Below are 19,015 nucleotides of genomic sequence, written 5' to 3'. Positions count from 1 at the left end.
AACTATTCTCCTCACTGAATTATTGGCCTGATGGTGGAAATGAAGATTTTCAATACTTTAGCTATTTTCTTACAGCCGCTTTCTATTTCGTGAAACTCAGCAATCTTGTTCTGCACATCAGAACTATATTATTTGGTTTTACTTTGGTTTGTGCTAGACAAATGAGGGAATTTGGCCTTTGTTTTCCTCATATTTATAATCATGTGTAATAGGAAGTCATGGCTGGACAATTTCGTGCTCCTATTCACCCTGGTGTGCTAAAAAATGTAAATATGAATGGGAACATACTTCAGAGATATTGTACTCATAAAAATGTCGAAGGGTGCCAATAATAGTGGGCAACATGCATTGGAGAATTTTTTTTTTTTTTAATTATTTCATTATGTGAGTTTCCCCCCGCTTGTTTTACTTCAATTTTTCAGAGCCACCTTTGATCATATTTACCAAGGGTGCCAAAATTAGTGGAGGGTACTGTTTGTGATAGGCATGCTATTTACAGTACAATACTACAGACTGACAATGTCAAATATTCTTTGTAAACAAGCTAACCAAATTATTGTTTATTAGGATGGTGGAGCTGGATGCTGCTGTGCATCATCACAAGTATATTTTTATTGAAGAGGCAGGTTTCCATTTGGCAAAAACCAGACGCTGTGGATATAACCTTACTGGCCAATGGACAACCATCCAAGTGACTGGACAGTGTGGGAAAATACCCTGGCTATATGTGAAAATGTTGTGGTAGTTCATAGACTACTTTTAGGATCATGCAATACTAAACACCTAATAGGAGATCAATGTTACAGTAATATAGGCTACACTTGCCACTTGCCACAAAGAGCACAATCACCTCTACATGATAAATCAAAATTTTTACATGCAAAATTTCATTTTCACAAATGTAAGTTCTGCAAAAAAAAATTATAAAAAATACTACTACTATTACTACTACTAATAATAAACACTTTTTTCTTTTAGGAAGGAAATTGAGGATTATATTAATACTGTATGATTTTCTATTAAACAACAAGCTATAAAAACGGTTAAAGTTTGTACACGCTTTAATATTTTGATTGAAAAAAACTTCTAGTGTTACAATGATTGAGTCTACGACAAACGATGATCCAAGAGTTATGAGTGATTTCGTGTTTTTGATTGCTGTAGTGCCCCCTATTGGCCAACTGGGGCGATTCTTTGCCAGTCTCTCCCCTAATTGTGCACTATATACAGTCGTGGCCTTGGAGGAAAGTTTTGAGAATGACACAAATATTAGTTTTCACAAAGTTTGCTGCTCAACTGCTTTTACATCTTTGTTTCAGTTGTTTCTGTGATGTACTGAAATATAATTACAAGCACTTCATACGTTTCAAAGGCTTTTATCGACAATTACATCATGACATTTATGCAAAGAGTCAGTATTTGCAGTGTTGGCCCTTCTTTTTCAGGACCTCTGCAATTCGACTGGGCATGCAACTTCTGGGCCAAATCCTGACTGATAGCAACCCATTCTTTCATAATCACTTCTTGGAGTTTGTCAGAATTAGTGGGTTTTTGTTTGTCCACCCGCCTCTTGAGGATTGACCACAAGTTTTAAGATCTGGGGAGTTTCCAGGCCATGGACCCAAAATGTCAACGTTTTGGTCCCCGAGCCACTTAGTTATCACTTTTGCCTTTTGGCACGGTGCTCCATCGTGCTGGAAAATGCATTGTTCTTCACCAAACTGTTGTTGGATTGTTGGAAGAAGTTGCTGTTGGAGGGTGTTTTGGTACCATTCTTTATTCATGGCTGTGTTTTTGAGCAAAATTGTGAGTGAGCCCACTCCCTTAGATGAGAAGCAACCCCACACATGAATGGTCTCAGGATGCTTTACTGTTGGCATGACACAGGACTGATGGTAGCGCTCACCTTTTCTTCTCCAGACAAGCCTTTTTCCAGATGCCCCAAACAATCGGAAAGAGGCTTCATCGGAGAATATGACTTTGCCCCAGTCCTCAGCTGTCCATTCGCCATACTTTCTGCAGAAGATCAATCTGTCACTGATGTTTTTTTTTTGGAGAGAAGTGGCTTCTTTGCTGCCCTTCTTGACACCAGGCCATCTTCCAAAAGTCTTGGCCTCACTGTGCGTGCAGATGCGCTCACACCTGCCTGCTGCCATTCCTGAGTAAGCTCTGCACTGGTGGCACTCCGATCCCGCAGCTGAATCCTCTTTAGGAGACGATCCTGGCGCTTGCTGGACTTTCTTGGACGCCCTAAAGCCTTCTTAACAATGCAGTGGAAAGTTTTTTTTCGGGATTAAGTTAATTTTCATGGCAAAGAAGGACTATGCAATTCATCTGATCACTCTTCATAACATTCTGGAGTATATGCAAATTGCTATTATAAAAACTTAAGCAGCAACTTTCCAATTACCAATATTTATGTAATTCTCAAAACTTTTGGCCTCGACTGTAGTCTGGCCAAGTTTTAGGTCTCTGGACCTTACGGTTTGGTCTGCATGATCAGTTTTATGTGCTTGAACCCGTAATAATTTGATAATATACTGTGAGATTAGTAGAAGTCACAAAAGCTCTGTTGTGAAAAGGTTTGTAGCCAACAATCAAAATATACAAGTTGTTTTTCTCTGGGCTATGGTGGTGCATATTTTTATTTTTATTTTGTAAATATGTGCCTACACAGACTTAAAAATAACCTGCCATGAGAAATATCAGCTGGAGTAAAAAGTGTATATTATTTAGGCAATAGATATGTTTTTACAGACACTACTGGGCATTGTTTCTGAAGTCACGTCTGCCCTCTTCTGTTGATTTTATAGAATTAGCCTACTCTCTTTCTCTCTTTCTTACAGTGTCAAAAGATTTGAAAAATATTTGGTTACATGTTTAGGTAATTGCAAACCCAACACTATAGAAATCTGTAGAGGAATTAAATGAAATATATATAAACATAACATGAAATATATAAATAAACATTTAGTTAAGTTGAAATGATTGATATTCAGAACACATGCAAGTGAAAAGTTTAATGTTTATAACATTATTAAAAGGCAACCACTTTAAATCAAATCTAAATAAGAGGAAATAATTGTTATGATTTTGTAAAAGTCAATTAAAAATATGCTGTAAAAAATGGATTTTTGATTATCTGTTGAGCACAAAAGCCTGGTTTTACAGACAGGCCTTAGAGTAAACCAGAATTAGGCCTTAATTAAATTAGGTAAGTAATTTTTAAAATGTGCTTTAGAAAATACTACTAATAAATATAAATTGAAATTGAAATTATAAAGATTTATATAATTAACAAAAACAATGTGAACAATATTAGCAATAATGCAAATAATGCAATAAAAAATAACAAGCATTTATACATTCTGGATGCAGATAAGTAATGAGCAATCACTGTTAATGTATTTCTAACATGGGGACTCTCAAAAAAGACTCAAATAAATGATATCCTTCAGTTATTTAAAAAAAAGAAAAAAAAAAAAACATCCACAGAATTGCATTATTGTTTGTTCTTGAAGTCCAGGCAGGCGGTCCAGAATTATCTTCATCAGTACAAAGCAGTATCTTCTCAGTGACAGACACAGTGTACTAAAACAAAACAAAAACTAGACTTGTAGTGGGATAGATATATGATCAAATGAGATTTAGGCAGTTTATTACATGTTATATTATTGTATGTAAATATTTGTTCACATAGTTATTTGCATTACCGGGGTTGTCTCAAACTGAGGTTCATTATCACTGTCATCAGTAACAGTAATAACAGCTGTGCCAGTGGTTGACAAACCATTTCCTTCCATGTCAGCAGCCACAATTAACAAAGTATATCTAGGCCATTGCTGAAAAGGAAGATAACTGATGAGTTTGCTTACATTGTCACTTTGAGATTAATCAAATGTCACTTCTCACCTTTCTGTCCATGCCTAGTTCTTGTACACGAATGGCTCCAGATACAATGTTGATTTCAAACATGTTCGGTTTTGGAAGTTGCGGCTTTTGGCTGACAATTGCGTAGTTGACTATACCATTGTGTGTATCGGGGTCATCTGCATCAGTGGCTGTGACCGTCATAAACTCATAATCTTTGTTGAGAGAATAAAGACTAATTAGGTGATACAAGCTGAAGAACGGGGTGGTTCAACACTCTTTTTAGGTGGACTTCAGCCCCCCATCTGTTGCCTCAGCCCCTTTTAAAACTATTTGAATGATCAGACCAGTGCTACTTCCCCATGAAAAAGTCTTGTCAGTTTAATCATTAAAGTGATTTTAAGCCATTCAAGCGCAAGACGGCATGCTGCTCTTAACTAAATAACCTTTGTTGCTTTAATGGATATTTGTGTATATTTACTTTATACAGTAATTCAGTTTTCACAATTTCTGTACAAATTACTTAATGCCTAAATGCACCATATACCTACCTTTTACAGCAGCTTCATTAACATGTCCATTAAAAGGATTCTGAATAAACACAGGCTTATTATCATTTTGGTCAATCACATGGATGACAATATCCATTGGTTTTTCTGCAATACTCGCATCAAGTGATGTAGCATGAACTGTAATCTAAAAATATGAGATTAATGAGGCAAAGATATGAGTTTCTTTAAAGACCCAATTACTGTAAATCAAAATTTGTGTAGATTTGTCTATTGTCTATTAAAGTAAACTAGTACATAAACACATTTGAAATGTAAGGTCACATGCAAACACATGACAGTTTTCAGTTAAGAATGATCAGACAGTTTTGCTTGATTTTGAAAGTTAAAGAGACTAAAAATCAACTTACTCTGTATGAAGCTTTTTTTTCTCTGTCTAGTGGCTGAGTCACAAAGAGATTCCCTGATAATCTTTCAACAGAGAAAATCTCCTTTGGGTCCTGATCTGCTCCTTCACCTGTGATTTTGAATACCATTGTATTTTCCAAGGCAAATTCTGACTTTATCTAAATACAGAAAGCATCAATAAAGTCAATAACAAGTCAATAATAGACAAACCTCTCTCTCAACTATCGCATTTTGAAAAGTTCCCTCATTGCTTTCCACTTACCTGGACTAGCTTCACTGGGAAAGGACCTCTCTGGTTTTCAAGTACCCGGAACGGAGGAATAACCCAACCTCTCTTTGCTCTCTTTAGACCCGTTGAAGACTTTTGAAAAGTCAGAATCATATCATCAGAGGGTGGTTCCATCTGAAAATGTTAGCAAATTCACTAATCAACATAACATTTTGTTTACAATAAATACAACACAATTCTTAAGTAATAAACATGAAAAGCATAATCTTTTTTTCCTCTAAATGTTTACTACAGCTTTTATATCCAGCATTTACTAAACAGCTTTAGAAGACAACATTTTTTTTTTGATTATCCAGTTTCTAGTTTGTAAAATGTCTGTGCAATACATATAAATAAATAAATTGTTTATCATTCAGTAAACCAGATGTTTTCCACAGAAGAGCATAAAAAACGTCTCAGGTTACGTAGGTAACCCTAGTTCTACCAGAAAGACTCGGGAGAATTTATACTATACCGATTACATTTATGTAGAAGCTCAGCAAGCAATCCGGTTCTTTGGCGTAGGCCCCGTTCGTAACTCGCATTCCGAGGGTACGGAAACAGCGAGTCCCGCCTGAAGACGAAGGCGGGGGCGCCGCTAACCCCCCCGCGGAGTCAGGAAAGGGGCCAACTGGTGATGGTGAGGATTGAGGAAGACAATCTGAGGTCTTCGTGAAGAGGGGATAGCCTGATTGATGGATGTGGTAATAGAGGGATGACCCGGCTTGGTAGAATAGAGGAGTTGGAGGAGAGATTCCATCTTGGTGGAGGTGGGGAGGATGGAGGTGCTGGAGCAACAGCATCTGCGAACTCGGACATGGTAAGCGCTACCCCTTAAAGCTACAGTAATGATATGATTGGAAGATGAGGAGGTAATTAGTGACGCGAACGATTGAGTCTTCCTGCCAGAACTTGCGCTAGTAGCTTCATTTCCCTGAGGACAGGGAACGAGACGCTGCGTCCTGGTTCAGGACACTATGGGGACTGCCTTCGGCGTGACCGGTTCTGAAACAAGCTATAGAACAACGACAGTGAACTTGACACTGTCCGGCGCCAGCCTGTGACATCATCAACAGGCGCCTGCTAGTATAAAGCAGGTGCCTGAGAGCACAACACCATCTTTTTGTCGGACGGAGGTCTGTGCAGGGCCCGAGGCATGGCCCTGAGACTCAGCGTCTCGTTCCCTGTCCTCAGGGAACTAGGGTTACCTACGTAACCTGAGACGTTCCCTTCCGGAGGGAACTCTACGCTGCGTCCTGGTTCAGGACACTATGGGAACGCTTATACAAACGCCGCCATGCCGAGGGATAAGTGATCAAACTGACTGAATGAGGAGTCAAGAAGGAAATCACCCCTGCATCAGCGAGAGTCGCTGGGGCCCAGTGACCTGCCACGGCTAGCCCGGCTACCTGTGCACGCAACTCTGCAGCGTGGAGGCCTAGAGGAAGCCTACTACACTTAGCTCTCTAAGTGAAGGAGCTCATAAACGCCCTGACCATAAGGGGCGGAGTTTAGGGAATGGAGGTCTCAGCAGAGCGAATGTCTGCTCTAGGGACCTGACAACATTCAGTGCTAACAGGTATAGATGGGGAAGCGGAGCTTCTGGAGAATGGAGGCTTCATAAAAGACTCTCTAAAAGAGAGGAAGCCTGACAACATTCAATCCACCAGCTCTTAGGAGTGGAGGTCTCAAAATAACCCTCCAGTGAGGGGAGACCTGGCTACACTCACGCTTGAAAGTACTGAAAGCGGAGCTTCTGGAGAATGGAGGCTTCATAAAAGACTCTCTGAAAGAGAGGAAACCTGACAACATTCCATCCACTAGCTCTTAGGAGTGGAGGTCTCAAACAACCCTTCAGTGAGGGGAGACCTGGCTACACTCACGCCTAGAAGTACTGGAGGCGGAGCCTCTGGAGAACGGAGGCTTCACAGAAGACTCTCTAAAAAGAGAGGAAACCTGACAACGTTCAGTCCACCAGCTCTTAGGAGTGGAGGTCTCACTAGCCCTTCAGTGAGGGGAGACCTGGCTACACTCACGCCCGGAGAAAAAAGCCTATACTCGACACTGGGGGTATTCAGTGAGGCTGCATAGCCTATGCAACCCGAACTACCCGAGTGGAGCTTCTGCTCAGAGGGAATCTACAGAGTGGAGGTCTCATGACCTAACTACACTTGACACTGACGATGGCCTGTGAGGCTGAATAGCCTGTGCAGCAGGCCTGTCTAAGTGGAGATTTCCCGAGGAGTGGAGGCTTTGCCGAAAGGAAGCCTGGCAACACTCTGTGCCTTCCAGGGTGCAACTCTAAGAATGGAGGTGCCGTGGCGCCTCTACACTCAAAACCTGGGGGTAGTCAGTGAGGCTGAATAGCCTGTGCAGCAGAACTACCTGCAGGGAGTTCAGAGGAGTGACTGCTTCAAAGGAAGCCAGAAAAACACTCTGCGTCTTGCAAAGGAAAACTCTAAAAGTGGGGGTCTCGTGACCCACTCCACTTTCAACACTGAGGGTAGTCAGCGAGGCTGAATAGCCTGTGCAGTGGAACTACCTGAGTGGAGTTTTTGCAAAGTGGCGGCTTTGGTAAGAAAGAAGCCTGGTACCACTCTGCACCCAGCAGAGGACGACTCTAAGGATGGAGGTCCGTGACCTATCTACACCCAACACCAGAGGTGGTCCGCGAGGCTGAATAGCCTGTGCAGTCGGACCGCCTATTTCTAGTGAATCTCTGGAGGCAACGAAGGACTCTGAGTGAGGCTGGCAAAGTTCTGCGAGCAGCAGAAGGACTCTGAGAGTGGAGGTCCCAAGACCTACTACACTTCAACACTGCAGGCGTTCATCGAGGCTGAACAGCCTAAACGACAGAACTGCCTGAGTGGAGTCTGGAGAGTGGAGGCTTTCTAAAGAGGGAGCCTACTGTAACACACCTCCGTGCTTAGCAAGGAAGAACTCTGAGAGTGGAGGTCTCAAGACCTAGCTACACTCTAGCCTTGAAGGTCATCCGCGAGGCTGACTAGCCTGTGCGACAGAAATACCTTCGTTTTGGAGCTCTTCTGGAGAGTGAGGCCTGAGGAGGCCCGACACTTGATCCTGCTAGCAGCGCTATCTGGATTGGAGCTGGAAAACTAAAAGGTTTTTGAGAAAAACCAGCTCAGAGAATGGACACGGAGGAACCCTGCGTGGTCCATGGGAGAAAGGAACCTGCCTTTACGGGAGGGATCTTACCATGAGTATGGATTTTAGTGAAGTGCCTGAGCAGTGCACTTACCACTCACGTGGATTTTAGAGAATGCCCAAAGACTTCGCGTGAGCAAACACCACAAATGTGGTTTTGAGTAGGTGTCCTGAGTAGGGATGGTTCGATACGTGTATCGGTACCGTTCGGTTCTCAGACAAATTCCAAATGGAAGTGATCATCCCTATCACCTTTGTGGGAGGACTTAGGGCACGTGCAGGTCATAATGTAGTCGTTTGCAATGCACTTAGCGAAGGGAGCGATGTTATTTCCTCATTATCTTCAGCTGGGATGTTTACGTGACAACACAGCATGGTCTCTGTCAGCAGATGTCGCTGTCTTTTTATTGTTAGCATAACTAAGCGAATCTGCTTAGTGCTGACAGACACGGGTGTGTTCGACTTGAAGCGGGGCAGCGCCACTTCAAGTTGAACACACCCGCGTCTGTCAGCACTAAGCAGATTCGCTTAGTCCCCCTACAAAGGTGATAGGGATGATCACTTCCATTTGGAATTCGTCCGAGAACCGAACGGTACCGATACACGTATCGAACCATCCCTAGTCCTGAGCATAGCGAGGATCACCAGATTTGCAGTCTCTAGGCGATAGCGGAGCCTGAAAGCGGAGCTTCTGGAGAGGGGAGGCTTCAGCAGAAAGACCCTCTAAGCGAGAGGAGGCCTACGACGCTCTCCCTAGGAAACTCTTCAGAGTGGAGGCCTCAGGTAAAACGCTCTAGGCGAGGGGAGGCCTGACTACACTCGACGCTCGAGAAAGGCAGATACTCACAGTCAGAGCCAATAATGAAAAATCTCATTTATCATCTAGCTCTGTGTAGTGGAGGCTCCGAGACTACATCTCCAAGGAGAGAAGCCTACAACACTAGCTTTTGGTGAGTGGAAGACTGCACTCCCCCAAAAAATAGTCAGCGAGGCACTCATGGGCCTGCCAGCTGCTATAACTGTGAGAGTGAAGGTCTCAGTACTGTTGGCTGTGACAGAGGGAGACCTATTACACTGTGCTATCAAAGGAGTTGTAAAACTTAAGGGTTTTGGAACCAACTCGAAAAATGGGCACGGAGGATTATCCTGCGTGGTCCAACCCGTGAGGGATTTGAAGAAGGAACCTGCCTTTACGGGAGGAACCTTACCATAAGTATGGATTTTAGTGAAGTGCCTGAGTAGTGCACTCACCACTCGCGTGGATTTCAGAGAGTGCTCAAAGACTTGCGTGAGCAAACACCACTAACGTGGATTTAAGAAGGTGCTCTAAGCGTTTCGCGAGAAAGACACCTGTATTATCCCGGGTGATAGCAGAACCCGGAAGCGGAGCTTTCAGTGAGGGAGGCTTTAAGCTCTCGAACATAACAAGCCTGACGCCGCTCAACTGAGGAAGCTCTATCGAGTGGAGGCCTTGGAATACACGCCCTCTCATGGAAGGGAAGCCTACTTCCTTTTACACTCAACGCTTGTAGTGACAGGTCCACGGAAAGAGTTCACAAGCTGCCTTAACCTTGTGTTCTCCAGGCCTGTATTTCTGGAAAGTGGAGGCTTAACAGAAACACCTCACATAGAGGAAGCCTAACAACACTCGACCCAGTAAAAAGCTCTTCATGAATTGAGGTCTAAAAATGACCTGCCACATTCAGCGCTAAGAAGTATTATTTTGTATGTCTCTCTTTACAGAGGACTTCACAGAGAGGAGGCCTCCTAGGCCTGCTACACTCAATCCTACTTCAAAGCGGGGCTTTTTAAAGAGAGCGGAGGCTTCAGTAAAACACCTCTCTCTCAGAGAGGGAGCCTTGGCGACGCTCTATTCCCCTAGCACACAAACTCCTAGGAGTGGAGGTCTCACATATGTGTATATGAAAATACACAGGGAAGGTACCTGACCACACTCATGCAAAAAGAGTATTACTCTTAGCAGGGTTTGAGTGAGCGGAGGCTTCGGCAGAGCGATACTCCGCCTGAAGCAGCTTGACAACGCTCAAGAGGGTTATTCTCGTATGTATATGTATGTTGGATCATGTCTAAGCTCAGGAGGTCTCTACACACTGTTTTCTTTTATAAAACGAGGGGAGACCTGGCTACACTCGGCACTTGGTGGCAGTAGAACTCAAGAGGAGCTCGAAACTGCAATAGTAAACACCCAAGCGGAGCTGGTAGACAAAAGAAAACATACACATACATGCTTGAATATTTTATTAAAACTGCCATCGTGTGCAGAGGAGCACCGGCCACTGCCGCATATGTGCCTTTGGAGCCTTCAGGGTCGATGTCCCTCGCTCTGAGAGATAATTCGCAACCGTCAGCGAGAGACATCGTCACATATCCGCGCCCATGCATTCCCTTTTTTTTTTGAGGCTTGACATCATAGAGTTTAGTCATTTAATTGAAGTACATGGTTGTGTTTTATTTTTGGATATTTAAAAAGTGTTTGATTTGGTGGAGCATCCGTTTCTTTTCAAGACACTAAAATTTTGGTTTTGAGCCAAAATTGATAAATGTCATCAAGATGTTTACAATGACATTAATAGTTCCCCCTGAACATGTACAAAAATCGTTCTAGACATGTACAGAATTTGATAACTGAAGATGTCCATTTAAAGTACCATTATAAAGTAACACATTAAAAAAAAACTAAAATGTCCAGTAGAGGTCAGACTTGTATTGCATTGCACAGCATTTTCTTGAAGGAAATTATTTGTACCTGTGATGAGATGTTCATGACTGTATCCATGTGATGCCCCTTACTATGGTGGACAAATTCAACTCTGATAGATACAGTGTGCTTCTTGCCATTGGCATCCCAAGCGTACACAGAAAACACCTCGAAACCCTCATGAAAAGTCAGTGATCTCTTCAGTGTTACAGTCCCATCCGTGTTCACATCAAACCGCTTGTCAGAAGACTGAAAGTGTATTATTGGTCTGCCATCGCATGTATTAAAATTTACTGTCAGAAATCAAAAAGGGAATCAGTTGACAAAACAAAACATCTTGTTACGTATGTAACCATGGTTCCCTGAGTATAGAAAAACAACATTGGAAAAGGATGCATCTGTGCCATAACTCCTTTGATTGGGTTGTTGATTTATAAGAAAGGAATTCATAACTGTAACAAAGCAGTATGGCAGAGTTACACTGCTTCTTTGTTATTTTTAAGAAAGCTGCTGAGAGCTGGAGTGGGATTGATTTACAGGAGCTCTCGTACCCACCAGGGAAACTTATCAATGTTAGCATTCCCCATGTCTCTGGAAAAAACCCCAGAATGAGCAACAGAAGCATCCAGCAAAGAGGACTTCTTTCTCCAAGATATTTATAAGATTCATGAAGAGATCATTTAGCAAAATACTACAAATATTTAAACAAAAACTTTTAAACATTAATTTGCTTCCCTTTTTTTATTTAGAGAGATATTTGAAAATAGCTTACCTCTTCCTAGTGTTGTTCCCTTATAAAGGGATAAATCTTTAAAAACCAGCAACTCTGACTCTAAGCCAGGTGTACATGCAGACTCCTCCGCAACTCCACACAAAAATACCTATTTGAAATGCAATAAATACTTTCACAAATAATTGAAATTGCATTTCAAAAATAATTAGATTTTTGCTCAGTGCTGCAAAAGACATTGTAAAAAGTACATTTTTGATATTTTCAAGAGTGCAAACTCAAATAAGTTCTGCCCTTTATAAAATCTGTTTCGCCAATATTCTATTATTACAGTTTCAACTGGGGTTGCCTTTGTCTTTGTCTGAGGGTTTTCACTGCATGAGAAAATTGACATGTGGCATAAGAGTGTGAGAACACTGTAAATTGTGTAAGTTTCACACTGAATGTGTGGGAGTTGGCAGCCCTGAGTCTATATGGGCTAAACTGTGGATCATTTTCCATTACTTCGGCACAAAATACATCCAGTGGATTGCATCTTTCAAATTAGATGAATTTTTGACTCACTTAGACACAAATAACATTATAATCATATGTACCTATAGGCCAATTTGCACTTTGCATACATTTTTCTTTAAAAGAAAGAAAGAAAGAACATTTTTAAATGTATGTTTAAAACCTACTATAATTCATAATACAATACTGAATAAGACACAGTAATAGAAAATCTAAAAAAAAAAAAAATACTATCAAAGAAAAACTAAATACATCTAGCTAAATAACACATACTTTCGATTTCCATATTCAAAGGGAGACAACTTTTGTGGACTGACACTGAAAGAATAATACATTGTACTGTAATTTAAACATGGACCATGTAACAAAAATTGGTGTTTTAGCTGAGAGTCTACCCAGGTGTCCTGTTTTTAACCTGGTTTAGTTTTAGCATGTTATGTTGAGATTTTCGTACATTATGTATTTCTATGCATAATAATGCAGAAATGAATGACAAAAAAAAAGTGCTACAATAAAGATTTTTGGTATTTTTAAGAGTTTAAAGAAAAGCAAAAATCATGTGAAAGCAATTATCATCAACAGTGTATATGATTACTTTGTTGTTGTTTTTAATTGAATCTTCATGTTTTAGAATGTAAGTTAAAACTATAAATAAATACTAAATTATTTAAGAGGCCTTCAAACAATGGTGTACAGTAAAAACATATTCTCCAAACATTATAAAACTAAGACATCCAAAGTTTTTGGAATGTGCCCTGGTATGAGGGACAAAATCCTACCTTAGAAAGGAGAATAATAACTCCCAATCTCACAGTCTTCATTGTTTTCATTTGAAGCAAATTCTTTTGAAAGGTCCTTCAGATAGCACTTCCTTATTTTTAAGAATATGCAGTTACTTATATGTGATTGTTTTAGGGTGGTGAATGGGAGGAGAGAGTTTGCTGGCCAGTGGATTTGTATCTTGCTTTGAGTGTGAATGGTGTCAAGATAAAAAAAAAAAATTTGAAGGCAAACGCAGACTCCAGTAGGCAGGCACAAGTCAACACTAAATAGCAGGAAGGATATCTGAATACTGAAAGAAATATAGTTAGCATTACACCAAACTCGATCACAAACTAACACTCTAAAATGTGAATTATCAGCTATTCTGTCCACCCATTAACAGAACAAATAAATCTCACATTGGACATGAAAATTTTAGGTTTTGTGTGGATATTTACATATTTATCTGAGAGAAATCAAAAGCAATTACTAAGGTATCCTGGCTTGAAAAATAAAAATGGCCCATTGGTCTTTTAAAATTTAAAATGTGCTTCGGAACAGTGATGACTACATGTCATTGTGACAACGTATTAACAACCTGAATGACACAACATAGAACCAACAACCTTTAGGCATGTTATTACAACGTTGGTAAAAGGTTACAGTCAGAATAGAGTTCATGGGGAGTTCCTCTACGTGCAACAAATCTACGCAGGACCATGAGGAACGAATCTGTATCAATTTTGGGGAGTAAATCAATGTAGACTCCTCTGGTCGTCATACATTTAAATATGATTCCCCACCGTTTTTCATTGCGTCGGCCTATCTTGATCATAAATGGCCCAAAACAATCAACTCCAGTAGAATAAAATGCTGGGCGGTAGAGACGAAGTCGGGCTGGTGGCAAATCAGCCATCTTTGGCACGTCAGGCTTTCCTCGTGTTAGTGAAAGTTCGGGGGAAAAGATTTCAGACGCTTACACGTATGTCATAATATATCTCTCTTTATTTTCCGTGTCAGCAACCCGCTGCACTACTTCAAGCTGCATATTATTAACGTATATGAATACTTAGTATGTACTTCACATATACAAATGCAATGCTTATATGCTAAATGTTTAACTGAACAAACATATGAGTAAAAGACATTGTTTTCTCAGCTTTTTACATGAACTGTAATACATGTCTCTATTCAAAGAAAAATAAAATAACTATTTGTAAACAAAGTCTCAACACCTCGCCATTTCCTGCATTCCTGGCATTGATGTTGGTGTCTATGAACCGCCTCATGGCCCCTAATGATCCAGTATGTGTGACGTAACTCAGCAAATACTCTTTCTGGGCCAGGATGATGAAGTTTCTCATCATAATGCTGGATCAGGAGTTGACTGAGTGGGTGTTTAGGATCAAGGACAATTGGATGAGCCATATTTGGGTTAAGGTCACTAAGTCTCAGACGGCCACCAACCCTTATAAGCCCAGTAGCCTGGTAGAGTTCTGGTGCAAGCGATAATAATCGACTGTTGGAAGGCAAGGATTGGCCACTTGTTAATAATTTGAGCTCCACTGGGAAACACTTAGCTTGGGCTTGCTTTAGGAGCGAGATCTCAGCAGCTGCGTAGTCTTGTGCAGATAAATATTTGGTCTGATTTGCTTGGTTTGCCAGCTCTTGGGCTTCATTTTCTACCAATTGATTAAAGCTACGGTAGAGTGAGAATGCTTGCGTTAGATCAGAGAAGTCTACGGTAGTCAGACTACAGAATTTTACCTTTTTCTCTTCGTCTGTACTCTCTGGAACTAATTCCTCTGGATTTCCAGGCCAGGGGCCTCATGTATCAACGCTGCGTACGCACAAAAACTTTGCGTACGCCAGATTTCACGCTCACGTTTGGATTTACTAACGATTAAATTAACGTGAGAATGTGCGTTGATCCACGCCAACTTCATGTCTGGCGTACGTGTATTTCTTGTGCGTGTTTGTTTTATTTCCCTTGGCGACTCCTAGAGGCAATTATTTTAAATTGCACACTACAAAGTATCGCACCAACACATGTGAAAAACATTGCTATTAATTTATAATTGATCAAATGGGTTAATTGAGACAATATTTTTCTACCAATTATGTGATTTACACCGCGTTCCAAATTATTATGCAAATTGTATGTAAGTGTCATAAACACACAGTTTTTTGTTTTTCAATTAAACTCATGGATGGTATTGTGTCTCATGGCTCTTTGGATCACTGAAATGAATCTCAGACACCTGTGATAAATAGTTTGCCAAATGAGCCCAATTAAAGGAAAAGTACTTAAGAAGGATGTTCCACATTATTAAGCAGGCCACAGGTTTCAAGCAATATGGGAAAGAAAAAGGTCTCTCTGCTGCCGAAAAGCGTCAAATAGTGCAATGCTTTGGACAAGGTATGAAAACATTAGATATTTCACGAAAACGTAAGCGTGATCATTGTACTGTGAAGAGATTTGAGGCTGATTCAGAGCACAGACAGGTTCGTGCAGGTAAAGGCAGAATGAGGAAGGTTTCTGCCAGACAAATTCATCAGATTAAGAGAGCAGCTACTAAAATGCCATTACAAAGTAGCAAACAGGTTTTTGAAGCTGCTGGTGCCTCTTGAGTCCCGCGAACATCAAGGTGTAGGATCCCCCAGAGGCTTGCAGTTGTGCATAAACCTACTATTCGGCCACTCCTAACCAATGCTCACAAGCAGAAACGGTTGCAGTGGGCCCAGACATACATGAAGACTCATTTTCAAACAGTCTTGTTTACTGATGAGTGTTGTGCATCTTTGGATGGTCCAGATAGATGGAGTAGTGGATGGAACATGTCCCAACAAGGCTGCGACCACAACAAGGAGGTGGCGTTTTTGGCCGGAATCATAGGGAGAGAGCTGGTTGGCCCCTTTAGGATCCCTAAAGGTATTAAAATGACCTCGGCAAAGTATGTCGAGTTTTTGACTGACCACTTTCTTTCATGGTACAAAAAGAAGAACTGTGCCTTCCATAGCAAAATCATCTTCATGCATAACAATGCACCATCTCATGCTGCAAATAATACCTCTGTGTCATTGGCTGCTATCTGCATAAAAGATGAGAAACTCATGGTGTGGCCACCATCCTCCCCCGACCTCAACCAGATTGAGAACCTTTGGAGCATCCTCAAGCAAAAGATCTATGCGGGTGGGAGGCAGTTCACATCAAAACAGCAGCTCTGGGAGGCTATTCTGGCATCCTGCAAACAAATTCAATCAGAAACTCTCCAAAAACTCACAAATTCAATGGATGCAAGAATTGTGATAGCGATATCAAAGAAGGGGTCCTATGGTAAGATGTAACTTGCCCAGTTAGGATGTTTTTGATTGAAATAGCTTTTGATTTCAGTAAATATGACCACCTAATGCTGCAAATTCAGCAAATGCCCATTTTCAGTTCTTTACAACCTATACAATGTTTTAACTCTGTTGTGCATAATAATGTGGAACAGTGTATTTTCAGTTTTTTATTTTTGAAATAAATACTGTTATCATTAGGAGGTTTGTTCAATAAAATTCGAATTATACCCTAATGGTTGATGACTTAAAAATTATACTGACTGTCATTTGCATTGACTAATTATGAAAACCAGAGAAAGATATCATTTGCATAATAATTTGGAACGCGGTGTAGAACATATAAAAGCATTTGCAAATGTATACAACCCTTAGTCTATGGCAATGGCAGTGTTGGCCTTATTGGAGGACATTGTCAATGGCCGAATCTGAAGGGAACGCGTTTTTAGGGATCACAGTGATTTTCTGTCCCACGATGATGACTGGCTTATTAGCCGTTTCAGATTTCCAAGAGCTATCCTCTTGGAGCTCTGTGCTGAGTTGGGTCCAAATTTGGAAAGAGAGACAGCGAGGAGCCACGCATTACCCGTTCCCTTACAGGTGCTGACAACGCTTGGTTTCCTGGCAACTGGTTCTTTCCAAAGGGAACTGGCAGACCGCTCAGGGTTAAGCCAGTCGTCTTTGAGCCGTGCAATGCCAGCTGTATGGGACGGGATCATCCGCATGTCTAGCAGGTACATAAGGTTTCCATACCATGCAGTTGACCAGCCAAACATTAAAGCGCAATTTGCAGCGATCGCCGGTTTTCCTAATGTAATCGGAGCGATCGACTGCACGCACATTGCTATAAAGGCGCCATCTGAAGACGAATTTGCATACGTGAATCGGAAACATTTCCATTCAATAAATGTGCAAATAATATGTGATGCTCAAATGCGCCTAACGAATATTGTGGCAAGGTGGCCTGGGTCAACCCATGATTCATTCATCCTCACAAACAGCATGGTTGGGATGAGGCTCCAAGGTGGCAGGGTGCGCGATGGGTGGCTTCTTGGTGAGTGAGGTATTTAAAGATATTATTCCAGCTAAGTTTTATTTTATTTTATTGAGCGTAATTATTTAACTGCATATCAGGAGACCGCGGTTATCCATTAAAGACGTGGCTGTTAACCCCCCTCAACAACCCACAAACTGACCAAGAGCGCAGATACAATGATGCCCATTCTCGCACTCGGTCAGTTGTAGAGCGGGCGATTGGGCAGCTGAAATGCCGGTGGCGCTGCCTTGATAAGAGCGGAGGGGTGCTGCTATACCGCCCTAACAAAGTGTGCCGCATCGTGCTGGCCTGTGGTGTGCTGCACAATGTCGCGCACAGACATGGCATACCTCTTGGTGAGGCAGTGGCACCGCCAGATGACCCAGACCCAGGACCAGCATTCATACAACCCAACCAAGAAGCCATTCAAGCCCGCCAACGTGTGGTTGGGGCAATATAAAAGGTAATCAGAAACAACATTTATTTTTTGACCAAATCCTTTAATGACTGGCTTATGTCTGTGAGTGCATCAGTTATATTTTTCAGGTGACTGTTAACTTCTCCGATGGCCCTAACAATTTGCTGTTGTGACTCCAGAACAGCATGCGTCAAGACGCGGCCTGACGGACGGGCCTCAGCACTGAGGGGAGCGCTGGAAATGCCGGAGACACTGGGTCCTGGCTGCTCAGGAGGGACTGACTCCGAGTGCGTTCCAGTGGATGTTCCTGCACCATCTAAGTCTAAATAAAAACAAGCACGTTAACTGATATGAGTCCCTTTTTTTTATGGGTACACGCATATTTATAAATGCAACGGATACATAAATAAAAAAAGTCTATGTACCGCTACATTGCATGTATTGGAAACTTAAATGCAAACTGGTATGTTTACCAAAGTTAAGACATAAAATGAGAAGTTACCTTCGTGGGGTTCTTCTAATACATCCGTGTCTCCCACAGACACGGATACTACTCCAGAAAGTAAAGTGTCGCCCACAATTGAGGCAACTCTCTCCTCAAAGGGTGTTAGTTCAGCATCCCCTGTTCCCCCGCCTGTTCGGTCCACACTTTGACGGTGCGCCGCTGTTCTCCTCTTAACCTGCACCTTTACGTCGGACCATTTCTTTTTTAATTCGTTCACAGTCCCCACTGCGTTAACCGCGTCAGCTAAACTCTCCCACTCTATTTTTTTTCTTTTGTTATTAATTCCGGAGGACAAACTTGCAAATAACACAGTTTTTCTGCGCTCTACCTCCGATAGGAGCACCTCCAATTCACATTCTGTGAAGTTTCTCTTCTTGCTTGCTTTTGCCATTGCTTTTTCGTTTGGTTTTGCCAAATTGGAGTCATTAGCATATTTATACGGGGAGGAGGGAGGGAGGGATTTTGCGCTCGTGCACGTGCGCTCATTTTCACGTTAATTCAGATGTACAAAGAGAATCTGCGCGGAATTCCGCGTACGCAGTGTTTCATACATCTGATTTTTTTACTGCGTACGCACATTTACAGCTTTGTCCGTACGCAAAGTTTTAGTATCAATTCAAAGCAAGTCTTTGTACATGAGGCCCCAGGTGCTTGGGTCTTGCTGCAGAAAGTGTGGTCCTTGATTCCACTGACTTGGCATTGCTAGTTGCTGAAGTGTTCTTCCATGGGTAATGTCATCAGCAGGATTGTTCTCAGACTTCACATAACGC

This window comes from Garra rufa, chromosome 3 (assembly GCF_049309525.1).
Source record: "Garra rufa chromosome 3, GarRuf1.0, whole genome shotgun sequence".
NCBI classification, from domain to species: domain Eukaryota; kingdom Metazoa; phylum Chordata; class Actinopteri; order Cypriniformes; family Cyprinidae; genus Garra; species Garra rufa.
Note: the sequence above shows the minus strand (reverse complement) of the source record.